Here is a 13,276-nt window from a genome sequence, read left to right on the forward strand (position 1 = left end):
GCTATAGTTCTGTAGTATCTCAGTTATCATATGATACCCACAAGGTATCCCATGCAGCCTATATTAGTGTCACATTTTATTTACTTTTCTCTATAAATGTGCTTTCCCTCCTCCCTCCCCCTTCTCTGTGTAAGTTCCTGGAAAGAAATGATTATTTCATTTTTGAGTTTGTATCCCTATGCCCTAAAACATAATAGGCATTTAATAAATGCTTGTTGGATGACTGGATAATGAAGATGATGATGATGATGATGATATGAGATGACATTAGAGACCAGATTTATTGAGCGCAAACCAAAGTGGAAACCTAGCAACAATCCAATGAATTTGAACTATAGAGTCAATCAATTCCGCTAACTCAGGCGCAAAATGGAGAGATGACCTAATTCAACCTCCCTTTCTTCCCCCACCTCCACAACTGGATCCTTTTTATAGACTCAGCTCAAATCTGCCTCAGTAGACTTTATTGGATGGGGATAAGGAAAGATGAGAGGGACAGCAAAAGCAAAACAAGTCTTTTAGGTTGCTCAAGAGTAGGTAATATTTGAAATATACTGCTATACATGAAAATATTCAGTTTAATAAACATTTGTTCAACTTCTACTATGTGCAAAGTACTATCTTACCTGTACCTCCTTTTTTTCCTCAAGGACCTCCAGTCCATTAGGGAAAATGACACAGGGATAGAAGAACTCCAAAAATTCAAAATCAAATCAAAATGAAAATGTGTTAAATGGTTAAGATTTTGGATTTGGAGTCAGACCTGTGATTTCATTGGTAGAGAGAAGTCTTACCTCTGCCTGGAGGTCCCAACAGGCTTCTGGGTGCATTTATATAGGGCTCTTATTTGAGCCTCATAACAACTTTGTAAAGTAGGTACTATAGGCTTATTATCCCCATTCTATAGATAAGGCAACTAAGGCTGAGAGGTTAGGTGGCTTACTCAAAGTCTCACAGCTAGTATCAAAGGTGGGATGTGAACCCAATATACTCTAAGTCAGTAGTGCCCAACCTCTTTGAATGTGCTAAACTTCTGTTTTTCAAACAGTCTCTCTGGATACCTCCATGTGAAATTATTTATTTATCACTGCCCTCTTTCTTAGTAAGAGCTTTGCTGCTTTAATGCCCCACCTCTTCCCCATCCTCACTTTGGGGCTTAAAACTCCCTGAACACTACAACCACCTGGGGTTTCCTCACTGGAGCACTCTAATCTTCTGGGTCTCTAGCCTGTGGTGTGGTTATTCAAACAGGGGATTTCTAGGTGGGGCATTGCTAGGTTTTCTGAACTGGAAAGGCTGCTACAATTGTGCTTGCCTCAGTCCAGCACCTCTGGCTGAGACCCCTCCATAGTGCCAGCAGGCTTCTGGATGCATTTCATATAGGGCTTTAAAGAGCAATATCTCATTTGAGACTCATAACAACCTTGTGAGGGTAGATACTATAGGGCTTGTTATCTCCATTTTATAGTTCTAGAGAACAACTTCATCCTGTTAAATTGCAGATAGCCTCATGAGCATGATTAAATTGAGCAGTGACTAGCATTGTGCCTGCCCCTGTACTTCTATACAAACAAAGCTTACTAAAGTATGTTTTGGGACTGCTTTTGTACTACTGATAAAAAATTAATATTTCTGAACAGCTAACAGAGTATTTATCTCTTTTATAAAGAAACTTAAGAATATGATTTTAGAAAAGTTAGGTATAATAGCTGTTTAGTGATTATTGAATAGGAATAGAAAGGATTGTGATCATATTTCTCAGTTGTGCATATAAACTTTATACAAATTGATCATGTATTATAAAAGCCTCACAAACAAATGAATGAAAGCAAAAATATTAAACAAATGTTTTACTGATGACAATGCAATAAAACAAGGGACCCTTTCAAAAAAGAATATAAGAACAATTGAAGACTAATTTAATTCTAAAGAATTAAGGGGTCAAAAAATAGATCAATTTTACAAAGCAAAGGAGAATAATGAGAAAGCATACCAAGATTTGAGGATGCAGACAATGAGGCACTTAGGGGAAATTTTATATTACTAAACCCCTTCATCAATAAGCAGAGATTAATAAATTGAACATGCTAAAGAAAAAACAGCGACACATATATCTCAAAATAACACCACACCAAAAATTTAAAAATCAATGAAAAAATCAACAAATTAAAAGCAAAAAACCACTTAAATTAACAAATAAATGAGGTTTAAAAAACAATAAAATATATTAAAAGGTAGCTAATTTGATTTATTAAAAGGGAAATCCAAATTTGTCAGTATGAAAAATGAAAAAGAATTTACAACTAAAGATGAAATACAGAAAATTGCTAGAAATAATTTTGCCTAATTATACATCAACAGGGAGAGTTCATATGCAATGGATAATTATTTGTATACAGTCCAGATAAAGTGAATAGTAAATAGAGAATTTAAATAATAAATTTCAGGAAAAATGAATTGAACAAATCACAAATGAATTTCCAAAGAAAAAACCCCAGGACAAGATGGTTTTACAAATGAATTCTGTCAAAGAACAATTGATTTCAATATTACATGAACTGTTTGGAAAAATAGGAAAATAAGATATCCAACCCCTTCTTTAATTAAAATATGATCTTGATACTCAAATCAAGGAAAGACAAAACAGAGAAAGAAATTTATAGACCATTAATGCCAAATGAATACTGATGCAAAAATTAAATATTAGCACAGAAGATACAACATATTGAAAAGACTATACTTTCTGACTATTTTGGATTTATAACAGGAATGCAAAGTTGGTCCAATATGAAAGAAACCTATTTTTAAAATATCATTTTAATAAATAAACCACATTAACAACAGTGTCTGACAAATATTATCAATAAATTATGATCTATTTATTAATAAGTATTAATATTATATCATCATTAGTAAATAAACTATATTAACAAAATCTTGTGATTATATCAATGGATATTAAAAAGGCTTTTTACAAAATACAATAACTGTATTTCTATTAATAACACGCACACGCACACACACACACACACAAACAACATTATAATAAATGGAATTTTCCTCAGTATCATAAATAGTATCTGTCTAAAACTTCGGATCAACATTATATGTAATAGAGAAATGCTAGAAACAATTCCAATAAGATTAGTGGTAAAATATGAATGTCCATTAATATTACCATGTATTTGCTACAATACTAGAATTGCAAACTAGAGCAATAAGACAAGAAAAAGGAATTGAGGGAATAGAGACAAGCAAAAGGAAAATCAAACTATAACTTTATGTAGATAATATGATATTCTATTTAGATGATCCTAAAGATTTGACTAAAAGCAATTAAAATAATAGTGTTATCAAAGTAATTTTTAAACTAAATCTACCTACATAAAGCATCAGCTTTTCTCTATGTTGCCAACAAAACCCAGGAGGCAAGAGATAAAGACAGAGAAATTCCATTCAAAATACTACAGAATATATAATATATTTGGGAGGCTACCTGCCAACATACGGCTAGGAACTGTATAAATACAGAATGAAAATACAGAAATAAAGACAAATTAAATAAATGGAGAAATATTGTTATTGTTATGTTATGCTAATATTTTAAATGATAATACTAACTAAATTAATTTACCTATTCAGTACTATAAGAATCAAACTCCAAAATATTACTTTATAGAGCTAGAAAAAAGTGATGATGAAATTAATCTTGAGGTAAAAGATAAAAAATTTCAAGAGAAATAATGAAAAAAAGATGAGAAGGAAGAGGGCCTAGGGACCAGATATCAAACTATACTAAAAACCACTGATAGTAAAAACTATTTAGTACTGGTTAAAAAATAGGGAAAAAAAATTCAGTTGGACAGACTAGATATGCAGCACACTTATAGATAAACACACATGTTATCAGAGCATTCATGAAGACCCCAGCTACTATTTGACAAAAACTGCTGGAAAAACTGAAAACCATTCTGGAAGAAATGAGGTTCAGAACCAACATCTCAGACCAGACACCAAGTGATAAAAGGTTACATAGAAGAGTGTGCTGGTAAATGTTTAACCACCAGCTCTCTGGGGGAGTGGGAGAGGGAGTGGGAGAGGGACATACACTTATAACATACTTTTAAGCTTAATCTGAATTTTTAACATTTCCCCCCCATCACTTTCTTAAGTCTAGAGTGATAGTAGACAATCAACAAAACGAAATATCAAGACTTGATCTGAATCTTTGGTGATTTCCAAGTTTTTAATGCTCACACTGAAAATTTAACAATCAGCTTTCACACTACAGTATGAGCTGGTTGCAGCACATACCTGGACAGCATAAAAAAATTAGAAAAGCAGGGAAGAAAATACCTGTCATAAACTATGGATTATAGAAATTCAAGACCAGAGAAATAAAATGGACAGTTTTGATTACTTAAAATTGAAAAGGTTTTTTTTTTTAAACAAAACAAAATCAATGCAGATGAAATGGGAAAGGAATTAATTAACTAGGGGGGAAATATTTATAGCAAAAGTTTCTCTGATAAAGCACTTATATCTAAGACATATAAAGACCTAATTCAAATATATAAGAACAAGAGTCATTCCCTAATATATAAATGTTCAAAAAATGTAAATAAACAGTTTCCAAGGAAAGATATTCAAGCTATTGACAGGCATATAAAGACAATTGCTCCAAATCACTAACAGAGAAATGCAAATTGAAGCAACTCTTGTTTTATCTCATGCCCTTTGGATTGGCAAAATGAAAAAAAAAAGAAAATACTACTTATTGCAGGGGCTATGGGAAGGCAGGCACAGAAATGTAGCTATGAATTAAGCTGGTCTTTCTAGAAAGTAGTTTGGAAAGGGATGAGAATTGTATAGAAATAGGGGCCCCAAAAGTCTCTGCATACATTTTAACACAACAATATCACTGCTAGAGCTATACACCAAAGGGATCAAAGAGAGAAAAACATTTATAGTAGCTCTATGTGCTGTAGCACAAAACAGGTTCCCTTTGGTTGCCCAATAATTGGGGAATGGCTCAACAAATTAAAGCATATGGAGAAAGGATGGAGGAGATGGTCAGGAAATCATTGAAGATTTATATGAACTGATGCAAAATGCAGTAAGCAGAACCAAGGTAAATGTTTCTATAATAAAAACAATGTTGTAAAGAAAAGCAACTTTGAAAAACTTGAGAAGTCTGATGACTAAATGACCAACCATGACTCCAGAGGATCACTGATGAAATATGCTACCTATCGCCTGACAGAAGTGATTGAGGTCTCGGGAGGTGCAGAGATGTACATTTTCAGACGTAGTCAATATGTTTTATTTGACTATGCATATTTTTATGAGTTGTCCCGTTCTTCCTCCCTCCTCCCCCATTTTTGGAGAGGCAGGGCTTAGGGGAGAGGAGGGGTTAATAATATTATTTAAAAAACAGAAGCGGGTCACTTGAGCATTTTAAAATTTTTAGAAAGACATTTAGAAGGAAACAGAGGAGCAGAATAAATTTGAAAGTAACATTGAATTTATTACATACTCAAAAGGAAAAGCAAGCTGTAATAATAAGTATTTTTGCTTTGGTGTAAAATCCTATTTACGTTATATATACAAATGCTTATTTTCTTCGGTGTTTCTTAAATTCAGTTTTTTTCAAAGTGCTTATATAACTGTCAATTGTTAGTATCATTAGTTATTATTTGTTGCCTCCACTCCCATCCCCACCAGCACCCCCACCTCAAAGTTGGATGCCTGGGGTTTAGTAAAAGGAACCCTACATTAGCAATCGAAATAGATCTGGATTGCATCTCTTCTCTTCTTTGGAGCTCAGTCCTCCCGTGTAGATAATTTCAGAGGTCTCTTGAAAAAAAGATTTGGAGTTAGGGATTTTGGGGTTTGAATCCCAACTCTGCTCCCCTCCTATTTGCACAACCTACACCTGGCTGATTTTGGGCCGCTTCACCTCTGATGACCTCCGTTTTTCTCATCTGTAAAACGAGGGGGGTGGGGCTGTTGAGATTTCTGAGATCCCTCTCAGCTCTAACATTTAATGACAACTTTTTTTTTTCTCCTCCAAAGTGCCGTTGCACACCCTCACTTAACGTCTAAAGAAAATAGGGGCTCAGAAATCGGTTGAAGGTGTCCGGCCCTCTAACGATGTGCTATCGTGATCTTGCTCATTATGCAACTTAGTTAAGTCCTCTGTTGCAAGCCTGCGTGAACACTCGCAGCCGAGCCCCGAGATGAGGATCACCACCATAAAGATGTCCCCCAGACGTTCAGCCCAACGCAGCATCTGCATCTGCATCAGCCTCGAAAGCATCCGCTTCCCTCCTCTTCCTCGGCGCTGAGCCTGGCGCGGAGGCTCTGCATCCCAAACCACAATCCCGGGCGGCCTCCGCCGCGGCTGCCCCGGGGGCTCGCTGTGCTAGAACCCCGCTGGGCCCGCGGAGGAGAGAGGGTGCTGGCGAGACTTTGGTCCGAGGTGCCAACTGAGCGCGTCTCCCTATGCCCCACCCTCGCACGGCGCTCGCTGTCCGCGTCTGGGAAAACTGGGCCGGGCGTCCGGGGGGAGGCGCGTCTCTGCGCCCCAGCTCACAATGAGGGACGCGGACCCGAGTCAAATCTTCACTTGCGGCTTCGTTGGGATGTTTTTATTATTATAAGATAAAAAAAACCTTTGTACCAGGAGTGGGGTTCGAACCCACGCGGACATATGTCCATTGGATCTTAAGTCCAACGCCTTAACCACTCGGCCATCCTGGTGCAGGTACGGAGGCTGCTCTCCGCCCGCCCTACAAGGCTTTAAGGGCGGGCGGGCAGGAATACTAATTCCTCGTTCTCTTGAGCGTTTGTGTGGTCTCATCCCTCGCCAAGCCCCTTCTCTCCCGACTACTAGAGCGGCTCCGCCACATCCCACCCTGTTTATTTATTCCAGGGTCGCTTCCTATATCTCCCGGCCTCTCTCTCTCTCGCCGCTGCTGCCGCCTCCGTGAGGCGGAGGAGCCGGGAGCGAGCGGCGGCAGAGAGAGCAGCAGCCCCAGCGTTCCCGGATCGGGTCGGGGCTACACTCCGCACTCCGCTGTTGGCCTCGACTCCGAACCCCTCAAGCCCGGGAGGCGTTGGGGCGCCACAAACCAACCAACCGAACAACGCCCCTCCCCGCGCCTGCTTCCTCGCGCGTGGGGAGCCCGGGGCAGCCGGGACCGAGCCCGGATCTAGACAAGGAAGGCTTGCCTCATTCTGTGCTTAGCGGGAAGCGAGGCTTGGACCAGAACCGGGGCACAGCCGCCGGCTTTATCTCAGGAACGTTCGGGAATCGTTTGGACAAGTGTTTCGTGTGAAAAGAGACCACTAAAGAACAACCACCATTTTCTCTCTGATTGCCCAACTTTGAAGGTCCCTGAGATTTTTTTAATATAAAATCCACGGGGCGGGACCAATTTCTTCAGCCAACCCAAGCACACTTCCTGCGTGGCGTCATTTCACTTCATCCAATGGCTTTTCCCAGTCTCTTTCATCCAAAGGTCTTTTCGCACTGGGCTAAAGCAGCGGTTCTTCAGCTTTTTTTGTCTTTCTTTCTCATAATGACGCTTTTAAATGCATAAAGCATTTAGATTTATAAAGGAAACAAATTACATTGTTTTATTATATAAGCCATTAGAATGTGAGTTCTCAGCAGAGCGGAGACTTATTTTTCTATTTGTATCCCTAGGGTTAAGCACAGCCGAGTGTTTCATTCATTCATTCATTCATTCATTCATTATTGAAATGTAATTATTAATAAATACAATAAATCTCAATTGTAATAATTGTCAATTATTTGAAATGCAATATTGAAATACAGTTTTCAAATATACATATGTAGTACACAACATGTAAAATCACCAAACCCTTGACTAAGAACAATAATTAATTGATTAGGGGTGTTTGGGCCTTGTTCACACCTAATGGACCCACCTGATATATTCTCACGATAGAGGTATAGATCTAAGTGGGATTAGGGCGATAAATCTTACCCACTTTTAAAATAGCAAGGAGTTACAAAGAACAATAAAGAGGTTTTTGGTTGTCCTGAGTTGCCATTGACTTGCCCAGGCCTCAATTACCTTTGAACATTTGACATTTGAAGTCTTAGAGATCTCAAGACATTATCTTTATGTTAATCTTTAAAAAACTTTTAATATGCAATATTGTTGCATACTTTTGTTGTCATTTGTTTCAGATGATTTGGCATTGAGATCACAAGGTTTTGATGCATTTTTAAATTCTTCATCATGATACCATACTTTTATCACATTGGATATTAAGCAAACCTTTGATGAACAGTTCACGTCTCCAATTCTGCCTTTGACTATAGCCCATAGGTTTTCTTTCTTTTATGAAAAATGTAATTTTATTTTATTTTCAGACCTGCATTCTCTGTCCCTCATCCTTCCCCACTCCCCACTCCTTGAGAAAGAAAAACAAAACCCAATACATACCTACATATATACATACAAGCCCCATGTATTGTCAATGAAAACAAATTCTCTCAGCTGTATTTTTTTTAACACCTCAGTCTGTACTCTGAGTCCCATTACTTCTTTATCTGGAGATAGGTAACCTTTCATCATGAGTCCTTTGGAATTGTGGTTGGTCATTATGTTGATCAGAGTTCCTAAGTCTTTCAAAGTTTAGGTCTTTATAATTTTTTTAAATCAAAAATTACTCAAATATTTTCAAATAGGTCTTTATACTATTATTGTTATTGTACAAATTGTTCTGTTTGCTTCATTTATCATTTTTCATCAGTTCATATAAGTCTTTCCACATGTCTATGAAACCATATACTTCATCATTTCTAACAATATAATGGTATTCTATTGCATGCACATGCATAACTTGTTCAGCCATTTCCCCAATTGATGGATACCCCATCAGCACCACTGCCAGTCATCTCGACTTATGTCTTGCCACTGGCCTCTGATGACTCTGGAGCAGAGAAGGGAGGCTGGTGACATTGTACAGCTCTGCTTCACTTAAATCCAATTCCCTCCCAAATCAACACATCACCCTCCTAGTATCATTATGAACAATAACAAAACAACAAGGACACCCCATAATTTTCCAAGTCTTTGCCACCACAAAAAGAGCTGCTATAAATATTTTTGTTCATATGAATTCTTTTCCTCTGAGCAAATGAAGTCTTGTATTCTCTGAGGCCTAACTTTCTCTCGATGATGTAGCCTCATCATTCAAAAACTTCAGCATCATATGTTTCAAAAGCACATTTATTATACAAAGCTGTGCCTATGTAGTGAAGGAGTGATGCTCTACAAGGCTATTTTGAAAGCTGAAGTAGATTGTGGAAAGTTGATCCAGTATATCCCACAGGAAAAGGTTGTGTTTTCCATCAATAGCAAGGTTTTAGGGTGTGTGTGTGTGTGTGTGTGTGTGTGTGTGTGTGTGTGTAAGATTAATGGGGAATAAGATCTTCCCAGCCCATCAATAGGCCTCATGTGGAGACCATTAAGGGAAGCTTGCTTGCTTGTAGGAAGGCTTACACACCTTTTGTTAATTTCTATTTAGGCACCTAGCTGATTAGCTGAAAGAGTATATATTCTGAGAGGTGAGTTTTTGGTCTGGGGGCTTGTTTATGAGAAAGATGTTGTGATTCCCTGGTCAAGATTCTGAGTGGCCATATGTTCAGAGCTCCCCAACTGCTCAGAGCTAAAGGCTCTCTCAATTCAGTGGTGAATGTAAACCTTTGATTCAGGCAGTAGAGCCCTTTCTGTTGGTCTTTATTTCTCTGCTCTGTATTATTCTCTATTTGTATTTTATGTAATTAAAAAAGATTGACCCCTGAAACTGCTATGTTTCCTTAGTAAAGCAGATAAAAGAACCTGCACTAGCCGCCATCCTGGGTATACCAGTGTGGTTGCCACTATAGTGTGTGTAGATAATTGAAAATTATCATTGGACACAACTATTCTATATAAAGAGTAAAAAGAATTTTCTACATTCTTACCTTTCTGTTCTAGCTCCTGATGAATCAGGGTGTAAGGATGATAATTATTGGGAAAGTGAATCTCTTTTCTGTGTTAGTTTAACCTAATACCACCCACCCCTTTAATATCTATGTAGTCAAAATATGTGTTTTCTCCTTTCTGTACCAGTTGCCATTCTGTTTCAAGGCTTGTGAACTGAATCCAAGCAGAGTAGCTTCTTGCCTTTACTCTGTGCCTATCATCACTCACAGAATGAACGCCTTAGCAGCTTGACTCAATAAAGAGAACGTTTGGTGTTCCAAATTGCAATTCCCTTGCTGTTGCTACTTTGGTAGTCTTCTTTATTTCTCGTTAATACCCAAGTGATCCTTTTTAATCCTAATTGCAGCCCACAGAGATGGGAGCCATGAAAATCATCCCTAATCCATGGAGATTTAAGGAGATGGCCGAAATCTTTTCAATAAAATTCCAGTGGGTATGCCCATACTCTCCATGGGAATATATTAAGTCTCAAACAAAGGTTCATCTTTTTTTAAACTCAGCAAACTCATTAGATTGCCACGATCAACTATGTAAAGAAATACATAATGAAAAATATAAAAAAAGAAAATAAAAAATTTAAAAATAAAAGAGATAAAAGAGATAGCAAAATGATTATATGTGTGTCTATAAACCTATTATTTACTGATTATTAATCCCAATCCCCAAAATGTGTACATTGATTCTTTAACACTTTAGCACTCACATTGGCCTTGGTTTGTGAGCCTTCCTTTTAACTTCTCCAGTGTATTCAGCCTGGATTAATGTTCTTTGCCTTTGTCATTACTTACACAGTTGTGGTCAGCTTGTATAATATTTTGGTTCTGCTTTCTTACTGCACTACTTCCTATAAATCTTCCATATTTCTTTGAATTCTTCATAATGATCTTTTTATGGCACAAGAATAGTCCATCACATGCTCTACAAGAATTTTTTCTGCCATTCCCCAGTCACTGGATACCTTGTTTACTTCTTTGTTTTGCTTTCTTTTTCACTATAACTAATAATGCTGCTAGAAATATTTTTTGTATGAATGTGTTTTTATTGTCCTATTAATAACATTCTTAGGGTTTAGTCCCAGTGGTGAGTCAAAGGGTATGTATACTTTTGCAACTTGTATAATTCCAGCATATAATATTTTAAATATAGGGAAAAGATGTGTTTCATATTGTAGTGTAGTGAAAAGGGAACCAATTGTAGAGTTAGCAGGAACTGGGCCAAAATTGTTACCAGTGTGAACTTGGACATTCACTTAGTCTCTTTGGCCCTTGGTTTTCCATCTCCAAAATGAGAAGCCTCAGGCTAGGTAAGAGCAATGCCTGGAAAGTGCAAAGCAACAAATTTAGGCTTGATGTAAGGAAAAATTTGACAATTAGAGTTTTCAGAAAGTAGAATGGAGTTTATTTGTTGATAGCGTGTTCCTTTCCACTCAAAGTTTTCAAGGAAAAAGCTATGTGGTCATAAGATCATAAATTTAGAGTAAGACAGGGCTTCCCCATTTTGTTGTTGTTTGGTTGTTTCAGTCATGTCCAACTCTTTGTGACACCATTTGGGATTTTCTTGGCAAAGATACTGGAGTGGTTTGCCATTTCCTTCTCCAGCCCATTTTACAGATGAGGAAACTGAGGTAAGGAGGGTGAAGTGACTTGTCCTGTGTCACACAGCTAATATGTGTCTAAGGCTGGATTTGAACACAATTCCTTATTTTACATGTGAAGAAACTAAGGCCCAAAAGGTTAAGCAACCTGCCCAAGATCACCCAGGTAGAAAATGGCAGAGGCAGGATTCAAACCCAAGTTCTTTGTTTCCAAAACAGTGCTTTCCTGACTGAACAACAATGCAATGTATCTCTTGGGGAAGTTGTAGAGGGGATTTCTGTTCAGGTATGGGTTGGGCTAGAGCTATCAGTCATTCCATCTGCCCACCTGCAAGTATTTATCAAGCAGCTACCGTTTGCCGAGCACTGCACTAAGTTCTGGGGGATATATTCCACCAGGAGAGATAGTATGTGCACACATAAGTATATGTGAAATAAACATGAGATAATTTTGAGGGAAGGCATTAGCAGCTTTGGGGACCAGGAAAAGCTTCTCTAAAGTTCCTTCCAACTCGGAGGTTTTATGGTCTTTTTACATGCTTCTCTCCTTTCTTTCTCTTCAAGGTCACTCAACATTGAGACATTAAAATGTCGTAACTGTGAAACTCACACACCTTTTGAACCAACTTCCCTTTTAGAGTTTTAGGCCCCGGGTTCCATTTCCCTAAATTCTAAGAGACGTGCTGGACTCTACCAGTTCTTTTCTAAGATGATGATATGGTAGCTTTCTGCTCATGCACCTGTGATTCCCATTTCACGGTCCAGTTCTTTATTGAGGGTTGGAATGCCAGAGTCCCTTCTTGGTGCCTCTGTTTAGATGACACTACTGCCTAAAGTTCATCCTGAAAATGAACTTCCCGCCCATTTACAATCCCTGGTGGGGCTTAGACAGGAGGTGACTGTATGGGGATCTCCTCACCACCAACACATTGCTCAGTGCTCATCCTTTACCTCTCTCCCTATGGAGCAACTTTCAAATGTCAGGGAACCCGAGGCCATTTTCACTGGGGCTTCTCTCTTCTGTGTGCCTACCCTAGCTAGGACTGAATCTTTGCTCTATCCTACAGCATAGGAGATGGTCCTGGGGGGACAAACAGTAACAACACCAGCAGCAGCAGCATAGGGAATATATTGCTATCTCTCCATTTTTGGAATCAGGCAACCTGGATTTAAATCCTGTCTCTAGCTCCTACTAGTTGTGTATACACGGGCAAGTTATGTAAGCTCTCATACTGCATATATGGGTGCTGTAGATAGAACTCTGGGCCTGGAGTTAGAGAAGGATCAGATTTCAAATCCACTCTCAGACACATTCTAGCTGTGTGACCCTGGGCAAATCATGTAACCCCTGTTTGCTTTAATTTCCCCAACTGTAAAATGGAGGATTAAAATGGGACCCATCATCCCAGGATTGTTGTAAGAATCAATCAAATGAGATAATATTTGTAAAGCATGTGGCACATAGTAGGCATTTAATAAGTATTTGCTCCCTTCCCTCATTTCCCCTGTTATTTCCCTTACCTGTAAAATGTGCATAATAATATTTGCATTATCTACCTTGGGATCATAGGTTTAGTGATAAAAAGGACCTAAAAAGATGATTTTTTTTTAAAAGATGATTTTTCAAAAGTCAAGCATTTAAAAAATACTTCAT

General features: G+C 38.1%; 1 non-coding gene across 1 annotated transcript; it reads right to left on the reverse strand.

Moving 5' to 3' along the window:
• Window positions 1-6,679: 6,679 nt before the first annotated feature.
• Window positions 6,680-6,762, reverse strand: TRNAL-UAA. Its single transcript has one exon. It is a non-coding gene; the product is annotated as a tRNA-Leu (tRNA).
• Window positions 6,763-13,276: the final 6,514 nt, after the last annotated feature.

Source organism: Trichosurus vulpecula, chromosome 7 (genome assembly GCF_011100635.1).
Source record: "Trichosurus vulpecula isolate mTriVul1 chromosome 7, mTriVul1.pri, whole genome shotgun sequence".
Lineage (NCBI taxonomy): Eukaryota > Metazoa > Chordata > Mammalia > Diprotodontia > Phalangeridae > Trichosurus > Trichosurus vulpecula.